General features: G+C 49.1%; 1 long non-coding RNA gene across 1 annotated transcript; it reads right to left on the bottom strand.

The window, feature by feature from the left end:
- Positions 1-3,399: 3,399 nt before the first annotated feature.
- LOC128110917 (uncharacterized) lies at positions 3,400-10,536 on the bottom strand. Its single transcript, XR_008218382.1, has 3 exons — positions 10,441-10,536; positions 9,092-9,203; positions 3,400-7,380 (listed from the first exon to the last, which is right to left on the bottom strand). It is a non-coding gene; the product is annotated as an uncharacterized LOC128110917 (long non-coding RNA).
- Between the last annotated feature and the right edge of the window lie 2,915 nt (positions 10,537-13,451).

Below are 13,451 nucleotides of genomic sequence, written 5' to 3' on the forward strand. Positions count from 1 at the left end.
GTCAATAAACGCTCTAAGGAGAGCACCCACACCTTCTTTTTGAGAACTGGCTGCGGAAACCCTAAGCAAGTCCTATACACATTAGGAAGGCTCCCAAGGTGGTCTTGATGTCTTTCCTGCTAATTTAGAACCATTTTAAGTTATCGTGTAGGAGACGCGTATGTGGTTTGTAGAGTCGGTTTTCTCCCCCCACCGTTATGTGGGGGCCCCCTGGGGTCCAAGTCAGGCCCTCAGGCTTCTCAGCAAAGGCCTCTGCAGGCTCAGCCTTCTCTCCAGCACTGAGAGACCCTTCATAGATCAGACTCAGACTCCCTGGTGGACAGGAGGGGCCGGGGAAGCCTTCTTGCATACTGCCTAGAATTATCACATGTCCTTCCTGGGTGCCGGAAAGGCTTTGCTGGATCACCGAGGGTCTAGGCCTCGGTACCTAAAGGCTAAACAGGACCCCAAAACTTGCCTCTCAGCCTTCTTCGGTCTGTTCTTTGTACATGTCCAATGTAAGATCCAGGCTTCTGTTAAAATACGAGACACTGTATCTTCTTTTCCTTTTCTTTTCTATGTTTTCTTTTCCTTCGAGTAAGACTCGGGCTCGGTACCGTAGTAGATTTTCGACAATCATTCAACTGCTTGAAATAGGTTTAAATAGACGCCAGGACACACACACACACACACACACACACACACACACACACACACACACACACAGAGGCATTCCTGACTGCTTTCTTTAAGTCTTCAGCCTAGAAGATTTAAGCCGGTTTCACTGCTCCTGATTCATGTTTTATTTTCCTTTAAAAATATTTTTAATTAAAAAAAAAAAAAACCTTGCCCAGCTCCCAGCTCCCTGTATGTGAAAAAGACTGACACCCACATTGAATGTTCCTAACTCTGGCCCTGTCATCAAAAGTGATATTGAATGGCTCAGTACTAGAGGATCTGGAACTATTTCCACGGCTTTCTCACCTCGTTTGGAATTTTCTTGCCTTGCTAATTTTAATTCCTCAGTTGAGTCATCAATTCACATAGGGTAGGGGAGCCATCACCCTGTTGGGAGAGACACCAGCAAGCCTGTGTCCTCGCCTCTCTCACAGACAGGGGTCAGAGTGGTGGGTACTTACATCTCCATGTGTGCAGCATGCAAAGAATCTCTCTGCTCATTCCCTTGGTCTTCTGTGTGTCTGGTGTGACTTAAAAATGCAGAGGGGACCGTTTCCCTGAAGATTTCCCATTTCAGACACGTTCACACGTGGTGCCCACCCAGGAGCCTGAGTTCAGTGGTCTGGTGACCAAGCAACCTGCCCTATTTAGAGCAGAGACAAGGGTGTGGGGAGGCTCAGAAGAGTGAAAATGGTTCCTTTGGGGGAGACACCAGGATTCAGAAGGGAATTTTCAGTTCCGACTCTGGCTGTCAGGCTGTAGCTGAGGACTGGGGCGACACGGAGGTGGCTTGGTGATAGGAGATGGGGAGGGCTGGGGATGGAAGCATTTGTAAGAATCACCTTCCCAACAAGGGTTTGATGAGGCTGTGAGGATTAATTAGTTTGTATCCTTAAGCAGTATGAGAAGGAGGAAGTTTCGGGAAATGTTAAGTTGGAGTTGTAGACAAGTTTGATTCAATTGAGAGCTGCCCCCACCCCCAAGGCCCAGGATGTGCAAACTCCTATCTGCGCGCTGTGATGCACTACAGAGGAAGTGAGGGGGAAGGAGGGCTTCGAGAAGAAAGGAGAAGGAACCAGAAGCATGAGTCAGGCTAGCATCCCCTCCCGAAAGGCGCAAGCCTCAGCTAATGAGAACACTGCAAGGGGGCGCTTATCAAAAAAAAAAAAGAAAGAAAAAGAAAAAGCCAGCCAACACCTTGCTTCAGTGATGCCTTCCAGAGCTGCAAAAGCAAAAGGGGGGCTCATCTGTCGTTCCGTCGTTTTAGAAACAGCCACACACATGCTTTCGAGTGAATTCAACAAAGATAGCTTGCATCCTAGGAAATATGTAGCTGGCTTTCCCCCTGTTGGAGAGGCAAAGGTTGGGACTGCAAACCCACTAACAAACAGTTCCTGGGGGTTGTGGGGTGGCAGCATCTCTATGGTGCATAGAAGTTTTGAGATGTTCCATATTAAACATGCATTGTTGAGAGGTAGAGGCAGGAGGATCAGGTGTTCAAGGTCATCCTCAGGCACATAGCACGTTCAAGGCCAGCCTGGACTGCCTGAAACTCTGCATCAAAAGAGAGAGAGAGAGAGAGAGAGAGAGAGAGAGAGAGAGAGAGAGAGAGAGAGAGAGAGAGAGAAAGTAAATATAATATAAAATAAAGCAAAAATGTACGTTGGCTTGAAGATGCATTTTGGGTACCATTTACAAGGCAGACAATTTACCACAACAAAAGACGATGAATGCCGCCCAAGGGAACTAAGACGCTGAGTTGCCGTACATTCTGATATTAGTTTAATCTGGGTCTTTAAAAAAAATGATTTCACTGTGATCTTAAGCCTTCGGGATCTTTGAAACAACAATGGCTTCTAAAATATAGATGTGATGATAATATTCCCCATCTAAACCTGCAACAAAGCCCCCCGCCTTGTGCTTGCGGTCTCCCACGAGTCTCTCAGGGAGCATTTAGAGGAGCGGAGGAGCCCATTTCCGGCCTGTGTCCAGCTCACCCTGACGATTTGGAGTCTAAACAGGGCAGATTTATGGTCAACTGTTAAAATCTGCATTTGGACCCCCAGATGTAGACGGTGGCTTCGTCAGCTGCTGGGATTCGGCACAGGCATCTGCAGCTTCATTATTTCTATCTGCTTAACAGGGACAATTAGAGAACAGAAGAGTGGGGACGCCTGTTTGGGGACTGGTTCGGTATTGTACCCAGACCACACATTCCGGCTGGGAAGGAAGACAGTAATGTATAAAGCATTAGTGGATTTAACACTGTGCGCCGTGCTTGGGGGATCGAATTGTCAATGTTTCTGGCAAGAACTCACACTCCAATTGAAATCTATCACACACCTTAATTAGCTCCGGGTACCTAAATGCACCCAACCCAGAGGCAAGTTGGAAAGCTGAGGAAGAGGGCAGGAGCGAGCAAAGAGGCCATGCGGGACCTGCCCCCGGGGGCTCTGCGGCCCCGGTTTTCAGAATGGTGTGCACCAGCCAAGAGGCTAAGACGGCAAATGTGACTCACAACCCCAGCCCCAGAGAACATTGATGGAAGGCGTTGGGATGGCTCGACCCACGTTGACTAAAGGGATGAGACGAGGCCGTGGTGACACAAAGCTGTTGCCGACAGAAACTGGAGCCTTTTTTTTTTTTTTTTTTTTTTTTTCTGAGCCAACCATCCCACCTGGACCTCGGCACAAATTATTGTTTTCAATTACCACCTGTGTATTCCTTCCCATGCAACTTATTGATGTAAAATTACTGCTACAGCGGTATAAATAAGTTATACCGCAGTTGTAAAATGGAAGAAATTTTGTTGTAGCAATTATGTTCAGCAAGATGACAAAATAAATTTCCAGAGCTGTGCCTGCAGTAACCTGGGGAATTTAAACCTCATAATTTCCATTCATTTCAGATAATTTGGAGTAATTTCTATATGTAATAACTTTGTAATGAAAAACAGCAGTACTGAAGTGATTTCACTCTGTTTTCTCCTCCTATGGTATACATGGCACAAAATGAATGATAAAAATAATATTTCCTTTTTATATGTGTGTGTGTTGAGTAATTCCTTCAGTAAAAATCATAAACTAATACCCAGACTAAATCTCTGTCCACAAAATGAAAAATAAATTGAGTTAAAGAAGTGAGGGAGAATAGAAGGCTTTGGATGTTTTATTGTGACTTTATTGAGTTGTCTGAATCCCAGGCTCTTCCTGATCTCTGAAGGTTACTGTTCCCAAGCAAGAGATGCAGAAAGGCAAGATCCCCAGGCTGCCATGGGGGACCTGCAGGGAGACCCCCCAAGACTGAAAGACCTTTCCCAGGTGACCATTTCTCAGCCCTAGCATGTTCCGATAGTCTCTCTCCTCCCTCAGGGAGCAGGCTCAGGGGAATGGCTGACTCCCATCAAAGTCCTTTTTAAAAAAATAAATAAATAAGGTAGATGTATTTATTATTTTGTGCATATGGATGTTTTGCCTGCACATATGTATGTACACCATGTACATAGCAGGGGCCTGCAAAGGTCAGAAAAAGAGCACTGGATCCCCTAGAACTGGAGTCATGGATGATTGTGAGCCCCATTTGGGTGCTGGGAACTGAAACTGAGTCCTCTTCAAGAGAAGCAAATAATCTTAACCACTGAGCCATCTCTCTAGCCCTACATCAAGTCTTTTAACAGCAATGTTCACTGACACTAGGGAAGACCTGTTAGGTTGGACAGTGGCCGAGTAGGTTCTGACATATTTCCTCTTTTAATTAAAGACTTGGCAAGGTGGCACTGTGCTCCCCCACTGCTCTGGTGCCCTGCCAGACCTCTGCCAGCGACGCATGCGACTGATGTGCTCAGCCTCTGAACGCCACATGTTATTCATCAGAAGCTCCTACTGAGCTGTGAGAAGGTGACAGGAATTACAGCATCTGCATTAGCTCCAGGCTCCGTGCAATTAGCCTCCGCCACCACCACGGCGCCCATCAAGAGCTTCTACTAAGTGAAAAATAGAGGCTAGGTCTAAAGTTGGACTTGAGAAGTGATGGGCAGACCTGTAGGCACTCCCCTCCTACCAGCCCCAAGGGCTCCTTACTGCCTGGAATGAGAGATGCTTCCTAGCCTGCAAACCTTGCCCTCCCTCTCTACCCCCAGGATGTAGATGGGCAGGCATGGGCTCAGAAAAGGTGCCCACTTGCTGAGTGATATGGGGAAATACACAATCATCTCTGATTTAGAGTCTCTTTGACCCCCAGCCTCAGCACACCTGTGAGCGGACAGTCCTGGCCTCTGCCATCCAGCAGTCCCATTATAGGTAGGTACCCTGCGGCTTCTCTTTGGACAAACTTTAAGAAGCCCTCTGTGACTGAGATGGCAATTCTGCTTACCAGCTAATACCCAGGTTTCTAGGTCAAACAAACCTAAACTCAGGACATCAGTTCAATGACATCAAACAAAAGACAATGACAGTTATCTAGACTGGGAACATTGCAGCTCCCAAAATGTACTTGTGGCAGAGTGTCCCCATTACCGAGTTCCCCACTGAAATCCTCTCCAGGCTTCCGGGGTCACAGAGATACTCCATGCAAATATGTTTATCAGGGGGTTTGTATTAGCTCGTTCTAGGAAGAGATAGACCATCAGGCTAAAGTCAGTCTCCCAGAGACAGAATTCCAGTCCCCTAGGCCTGTCTCCACAAAATCATGACTCTGTCCTCCACCCAGCCCATTCCAACCATCCACCAATTGAGAAGAGGGTACCAGAGACGTCACTAGACCTGGGACTGGAATAGGGATGCCAAGAAGTCCACGATGGATCAGGGCATGAAGGAGGTTCAAGGTAAACCATGAACCAAGCAAGGACACCTGCTTAACGGAAGAGATAGGCAGGGCTCGTGGGTGGTAAAGTCATGACCTCGGCCAGACAAACAAGCAACAGAGAGAAAGTGGTGAGGAGTGAAAGATGGAAGTGTCTGAGACATCGTCTCAGACAGCACAGAACCAAGGGAATAAATGGACTCGGAGTACATGGGGCCCAGGGGAAGGTTCTGATGGTGAACTTTCAGTCCCGCAATCTCCTGATACTGGAACAGAGTTTAAAAGCATGTAAAGTCCTTTTGCCTCTTCGATTGAGTTTGTTCTTCCAGGAATTTTGTAAAGTGTGCAGGGTGGGCACCAACATGGTGCCCATATCCTCACAGACCTAGGTTCAAGTCCATACTGCATCTGCCATAAACTAGGTGCCCCGGGGGCAAACAGCTGGCCTCCTAAGCATCCAGGTCCTCTTGTGTCAGGCCCCAGCCTCAGTCAGGAGTTCCTCAGGTAACCACACAGAAAGTCCCCAGTACAGGACACAGCACAGTGTAGGCATTTAGCAAATTACAGATAATACCATAGAGGTCAATGTCCAATGTTCAGTTTTACAGGAAATCACATTCATTTCAACCCATGGCACATACCTCAACATTTTCATTCAAAAGGAGAAATTTTCACCAGACCCTGTGAATATATTCAGGTAATATTAATAAAGTGGCTTGTCATGGTCCATCTGTGTTGCTATAGCAATTTATATAGAATGGAAATGCACTTCTCACAGCTCTGGGGGGTAAAAGTCGAAGGTCAAAGGCCAGTTAGGATTTCTAGGATGGTGCTATGTCTGCCAGAGAAGACCAGTATTACATCTCGTACGGTCCAAGGCAAAGAGAAGGGTTCTCCCAGTCTCTTTTTAAGGGACTAACCATTTGTGATGATGGAGCCCCTTGATTCAATCCCCTCCTACTTCTTAATGTCACATAATAAGAAAGGAGAATCAATATGAATTTTGAAGGGTGCATGTACAAGCCATCCACATCTGCTCAGTGCTATAGGCCAGGCTGAAGGTCAAGAATATGCAGAGAAAACATCTACGTCTATACCTCCAACTGCCTCATCTGTCACTTAGGCTGAGCTGCTTAAAGCCAACTGCTCAGGCTCCACCTACTCGCCTCTGTCTGTGACTGACACATGCTGGCACACCAAAGTCTGAGCCATCTAGGTCTTAATATAAAAGACCAAATACATCTGCAAACTAGGAAAACCATACTCATGGACAGTGGCAGAAGAGTGTCTCTGTGGCTAGTGGGTGTCCTCTCAGAGGGCCAGTCACCATTATTCATTTTCTCTTGGTCACCAAGTTCGCAACAGGCTGCATTTGTGGTTTTTATAATTCAGCTCCCAAAATTAAAAATGTCAATTTGCAGCAGCTGAACCATTTGGTTCAGAGAGGGGGAAGAGGGAGAGGGAGAGGGAGAGGGAGAGGGGGAGAGGGAGAGAGAGAGAGAGAGAGAGAGAGAGAGAGAGAGAGAGAGAGAGAGAGGAGGAGGAGGAGGAGGGGGAGGAGGAGGAGGAGGAGCAGACTACTATTGGAGCGGGGAAAGACTAGGTAGAGATTTGAAAATGACACCCACCCTTTTGCTAGGATCACAGGATAAGAGGAACTTCTGAAACAACTTGATCATCCTGGCCAGCTGCCGAGATCCTGAAGTTTTAAGTCTACATGTTTCCTTTCGTCTTTTGTTTTCTTTCTTTTTAGGACAAGACCTTTTTATATAGCCTGGGTTGGCCTCAAGTTTCCAATCCTCCGGCCTCAACTTCTCTGGTGTTGGAGTCAGAGGCATGTGCCACCATGTCCAGGCTTCAATATACATGTCTATAGTCTTACGCAACAGTTCTTCATCCAAGAATCAGGCACCGGTGACTGTTCTGCGAAACAAGGGAATGTGACCTTGAGATCCAGTACGGTTGCTGTCCATCCCCTAGTGAGACCGCCCTGGTACGGAGGGATCTGCAGGACTTGGTTGGATGGGACCTGTCCTAAGAAACAGCCCCCTTTCCTGTCCTAGTTCTACACAGGGACTTTTCACCACCCGAGATGGATAAACATTTATTAACACCCAGTAGGAAATGTCCCCAAAGCTGTCCTCAGAGGGTCCAAGCTGGCTGATTTAGATGCCCTCTGGGGACAGTGGCAGAGCCTGGTGGCCTTGCCCTCTTCCTGCACAGAAAGCAGCCTCATTGGGCTCGCTGCCGGGCAGAGCTCAGGGTAGAGACGTGCAGACACGCAAAGTGAGGAATGTCCTCCCGGGCCTCCTCCTCCTTCCCACCTTCTGTCATCCGGGGAGATAATTCATTTATGCAGTGCTCACAGAAGACTGACATTTTCAACTTTTTCAGCAGAATAAATTTATAAGGTAAATTAGGGGGTGGGAGCCTGAGTGTCCTAGGCAGATTCAAACTGGTAATTACCGAGGGCCTAATTATGCATTCCCTACAGAGCCTTCTGGAATGGGGAAGGTTACAGGATGGCTCCCGTTCTTCCTGCAGAGGACATTCCCCCTGAACTTCCAGGAAGCCTTGCACCAAACCTCTGAGAAGCTTTTGCTCCCATCTCTGAGCCTTCTCCGGAGGCCCTCATGTCCTCAACTTCCACAAGACTGTAGAGCAAATCCTCACCCCGCAGTGCCCACCAAGAGCCAGAAGCCCAGACATCCCTCAGACCCTGGGTCTCGACTTGAACAAAACAAAAGGCACAATAGCAGGCAGGAAATTTGAGACCGTCCTCTGTCCCATCTTCCCAAGGTCCATCCAGGAGTTCTAGATCCAAACTTGCCGGCTTCTGGGATCAATGCATCCTGTTCACTGACGTATCTACAGGACCCAGAGCACTATGAGGACAGGATCTATGCTATGGTCTTCTCCATCTCACCGGAACTTGACTTGGCCTCAGTACAGCCAATGAACAAGCAAACAGGGAGGGAGGGGAGGGGGGAAGGAGGAAGAGAGGGGAAGGAGGAAGGGGAGGGGAGGGAGGGAGGGAGGAAGGAAAAGAAGGAGGGGTGTGGAAGGAAGAGGGGCCAGTGAAAGTACCTTGTGACCATCACTGAAGAGCAAACAGGCTGGCCTCAGCAAAGCAAAGCCCCGCCCTCCCCACACAGCACAGTGCACACCGGCTTTTGAAGGGATAGACGTATTTTGAACATAAAGCCTTCTTTTCTATTCACCCCCATCCATTTCCCACTATGCTCTCTGCTTCCAGGTGTCTTGTCATTCACTGTGTGTCACACTCTGTCAGGGATTCAGTTGTGCCCTCCCCCACCCAAATATGTTAGAGTCCTAAAGTCCTTACACTTGTCACTCTCGTGATGCTGTCGCAAGACACCTGACCTTAAAGAGCCCACTGTGGTTCAGAGCTTCACGGGCTTCCCTCAGTCCATCATGAGAAGAGGAGAAGAGGGCATGCGGTGAGCAGAGACACTCACATCACAGAAGCCTGGAAACAGAGAGCAAGGATGCCTGTGCTTGCTCCGGGCTTCCTCTTCCTCCTCTTCTGTCCCACCAGGGCCCCAACCTGGGTCCCCCCGTTTGTTAAGCCTCTCTGAACACCTTCAAAGGCATTAGACATCTACCCACTCACCATCCCACACTGTCATCCTAACATGGGAGTTCATCTGCATGGGATTACAGCCTGAGGCCAGAGGTCTTGGAAAGCAGGCTGACATGAAGGAAGTTTACCCGGTGAGGTGCAGCTGCAAAGAGAACAGTTGATAAGACCCACCAGATGCCCGAGAGCAACAACAGCTGGACAGAAGACATCCTGGCGCAAGCCATTCAGACTTATTCTGATGTCCCATCCGGAACCCTACAACACACAGCCTCTGGTTCCCACACAGCGCCTGCACCTAGTTCAGGCTTCAATTACCGCCACAGGATTTGGTTTAAATAAGAGTTCAGTACAGGAAACACTGGGGCTGAAGGATATTCACTGTGGTCCTCAAATCACACCTTCCCTCTGACCACATAACCAGCATCGACGTGAAGCTGATCCTAAAGCAAGAGACTCAGCCCTGAACCTTTGCAGCCCTGAGGTGTCAACTTGATGTGTGTGGTCAGGTTTCATTTTCATCGTAGAGAGAGAGCAGTGCTTCTCAATCTTCCTAACACTGCAACCCTTTAACACAGTTCCTCATGCTGCGGTGACCCCCCCACACAACCATAAAGTTATTTCCATTGCTACTTCGTGACTGCAATTTTGCTACTGCTATGAATCATAATGTAAATGTTTAATGTGCGACCCCTGAGGGGTCGCAGCCCGTAGGTTGAGAACCACTGGTGTCGAGCCTGAACCGGCTAGGGCTCCAAGGCTGGAAGGGCTGCTTCCTTGCAGCACTGAGTTCACACCCTGGCTTTGGTTAAGACCTGACCTACTTGTGACGGAGAAGCGTTTCCATTTGTCATTCCTGCACAGGGCCCTCCAACCCAGCTCCTGCAGGGAGAAGGACCGAAGGACACCTCTTGGTCCTTGGGCAGCCTCATCCCAGGGCCCACCCAAGGCAGGAGCCATTGCTGGTGGACTCCCTAGCAAACAAATAGAGAATTCACATTTCTGACCCGTGCTGGGTTCACACTCGGCCACCACCTGCTGCAGCTTTGATCAAACACAGCAGGCTGATATAGCTTAGGGGTCAGACTGTGACCTTCACAAGGCGTGCAGCGCAGGGTACAGGGACTGTGCCCCCCTACAGGACACTGGGCACTGGCTGCACATGTGACTTCTGCTCCCCCAGTGCCCCACACTGTCAGTCCAACAGAGTCCCCCTACACAATAGGGGAACCAAGATGGGCAACTTGCCAAGGGAGCACAGCCAGCAGAGGCAGACACTGGTCCTCACCCTGTCTACCTCGGCTGGTCAGGATGAGCCAGGCTGTGCTGCTGGAACAATCAACCCCCCACCCCCACCCCACCCCCATATCCAACGGGCTTACATCAGGGAAATTTGGCTTTCTACAGCCCTCTTGCTCTGCTAGCCACATCTGATGGACTCCAGGACCACCACACACAGGAAGGAGTCAGGGAAGTCACAGTAGCTCTTACGCTCAGAAGTGGCACCTTGCTCCTGTGCTCACAGCCTATTGGCCAGAGCTAGTCACATGACCCAATGTAACTGCAAAGGAAGCTGGGAAATGTATGCAAGCAGGTGCGTATCAGAGAGCTGTGCCTATGTATTGCCCTAGGAGTATGCTGGGATTCTCAGAGTGAACTGGAAGGGTAAATGACCTCACAACTCAACTAGGGACAAGGCCATGGGTGAAGGAAAGTGAGAAGGGCCAGGCTTCATCACTAACTACGTTTAAGCTTTTGCCTTCTGGACCATTGTGTTTTCTCTATTGACCAAGTGTGACTAGTTTCTTTACCACGCACTCCTGAGCTGACCACACCCCACAGGAGAGAGCTAGGGACTTCCAGGCTGCAGAGACATCTTGGTCTAGCAGCTGCTTCCCTTCTGGTGCTATCCCACCGCCAGGAGCAAGCACACCTGGGAGATTTAAAGGTGACCTGTTAGCTCCTTATGAAAAGTGGCTCACAGACAGACAGGGCCCCGCTAATTCCAAAACTTGCCCATTAGACATGTCAATCAGGAGTCTTGAAAGCTTTGTGAGGTGGGTGTGGAAGATAATGTAACGACACCCAGGTTTCCCTTCAAAGCCCTCAAAACAGTGTTTGATGGATGGATTTGGAACAGAAATTCTAAGCTGGAAAGAGCCAGGAGATAATGCAGTCCACCTACCTCAAGGGGGAGTTGGAGGCCAAGCGGTGGCGGGGATGGTAGAGCCCAGGGCAATGCGTGAGCCTGGAGGCAGGCCCTGGCTTCCAGGCCTGTGTCAGTGTCTCTACCCCACCCCACCCCAACTTTTCCTTACCCTGTCAAGCAACAAAAGGGTACCATGTTTGGGGAAGCACAGAAATCCGTTTTCAGTCGGCCTGACAGAGGCTCGGAGACAGTGGGTCCAGCTTCCCAGGATGACACTGGGTGATGAATGGGTGGGGCCATATAGAGACTCTTTAGCCACCAAAGAGGGAAAGGCACTTACTCCTCACAGTCTGGGGGCAAGGAAGTCCAAGATGAAGACTCTAGTGCAGTAGTTCTCAGCCTGTGGGTCTACAACCTTATTGAGGGTCAAATGACCCTTTCACAGGGACCATGATACCCTGTATATCAGATACCCTGAATATCAGATACTTACATTACAATTCATAACAGTAGCAATTACAGTTATGACGTAGCAAGGAAGTGATTTTATGGTCACCACAACATGAGGATCTGTACTGAAGGGTCAAAGCATTAGCAAGGTTGAGAACCGCTGCTCTAGCAGATCCAGGGTGTAGTGAGCACCCACTGTGTGGCTTGCCTACTACCTTCCTGATGAGTCCTCAGCAGTGGAGAGACAGCATGGTGGAAGTGTCTCCTCTGATAAGGCCACTAATCCATGGGTGGGGCTCCATCCCTTTTTAATCACTGTTCATTGCTATGAGAAAATACTTGACAAAATCCACTTAAGGCAGGGAGCATTTTTTCTGGCTCACGGTGGAAGGATGCCATCTATCACAGTGGAGACGGCATGGCAGCTGGACCTTAAGATAGCTCATCGCAAGTGTCCACCCTCAGGAAACAGAGAGAGATGAATGGTGGTGTTCGGCTCGTCTTCTCCTTTTTACTCAGTCCAGGGTCTCATCCCAAGGAGTTGTGCTGCCCCCTCTTCAGTCAACCAGATCTAGATCATTCCTCCCAGAGATAAAACCTAATCCAGATAATCCCTTATAGGCACGCCATAGGCTTGTCTCCTAGGTGACTCTAGAATCTGTCAAGTTGAATATTAGCCCTCACAACTCCCATGACCCTCTCCAAAGACCCCAGCTCTTGCTTCATACCATCATACTAGGGTTCCAATGTTCAGATGGAAAGGTCACATTACTCTGTTAACAACTTCCAAGTTCTCTGCCCCTACTTACCTTCATCATGGCCTTGGGGCTCCTGTTCAAGGCCTGAGGGGCCACCCTCACCCCAGACAAAGAATCTTCCTGCTGGAAGGTCATAGCACTCTCAAGGAGTCCAAGGACTTACTTGTAAGAGAATTAGGCATTCAGAGGGCAGAGGACCTGCAGTCTCCCCGATGCTTAGTGGGACCTCAATATGGAAAAGCCCCATCCAAACAACCCTTCTGTGTCAAACATGACATCCTAAGAACTTGTCTCAGCTAGTCAACCATGCTCTTGTGCATGCTAAATCTCCCCCTGATGTCAAGCACCAGAGAGAATGAAAACACGCCAAGGTTTTAGGGCCCCTGCCAGAAGGCAAAAACTGTCTCTAAGGAAGTGTACTGTCATTGGCAGGATGGACAGTGTCCCACTGTGCATAGGAACCCTGAGAATTCAAGTTTCCCACCTGTCACCGTTGGGGAAATAAAGGCCTTGGCACAGATTCTGCAGAGAGAAATGGGAAGAGGTGGGGCAGGACTGGGGGTGCAGCCACCATTGGGGAGAGGGGACCAACTATAACTCTCTGCATATCCCCTTTGGTTGTGAGGTGAAGAGGATGTGGGGCCACCTTTGAAGCTCAGTGGCCAGGGAAGAATGATCATCCAGGCTACAGGCTATGAGGGGCTGGTTACTAGAGTACTGGACACTATACATTGACGGCAGCCATGTGGAGGCCCCTGGGGGTCTTGGAGAGATCTTATGTAGCTCTGAGCACAAGTACGGATTGGTTGGACCTCTCAATTCACACTCCCTCTTTGTACACAGCAGCACTACACACAGCTTCAAGGGTCATCTCCAGGTGTGCCCAATGCCCCAGCCCCAGCCTGGCCTCCACATACCCCACCACCTGCCTCTCCTCGCTCTGAGCCTGAGACTGAGTTCTGAAACTCATTGCTGTGCTGGTTGGCTTCTGACAACTTCACACAAACCTAGACTTATCCAGGAAGAGGGAATCTCA

Source organism: Peromyscus californicus, unplaced genomic scaffold, assembly GCF_007827085.1.
Source record: "Peromyscus californicus insignis strain IS unplaced genomic scaffold, ASM782708v3 Scaffold_15__1_contigs__length_86483966, whole genome shotgun sequence".
Taxonomy (NCBI): domain Eukaryota; kingdom Metazoa; phylum Chordata; class Mammalia; order Rodentia; family Cricetidae; genus Peromyscus; species Peromyscus californicus.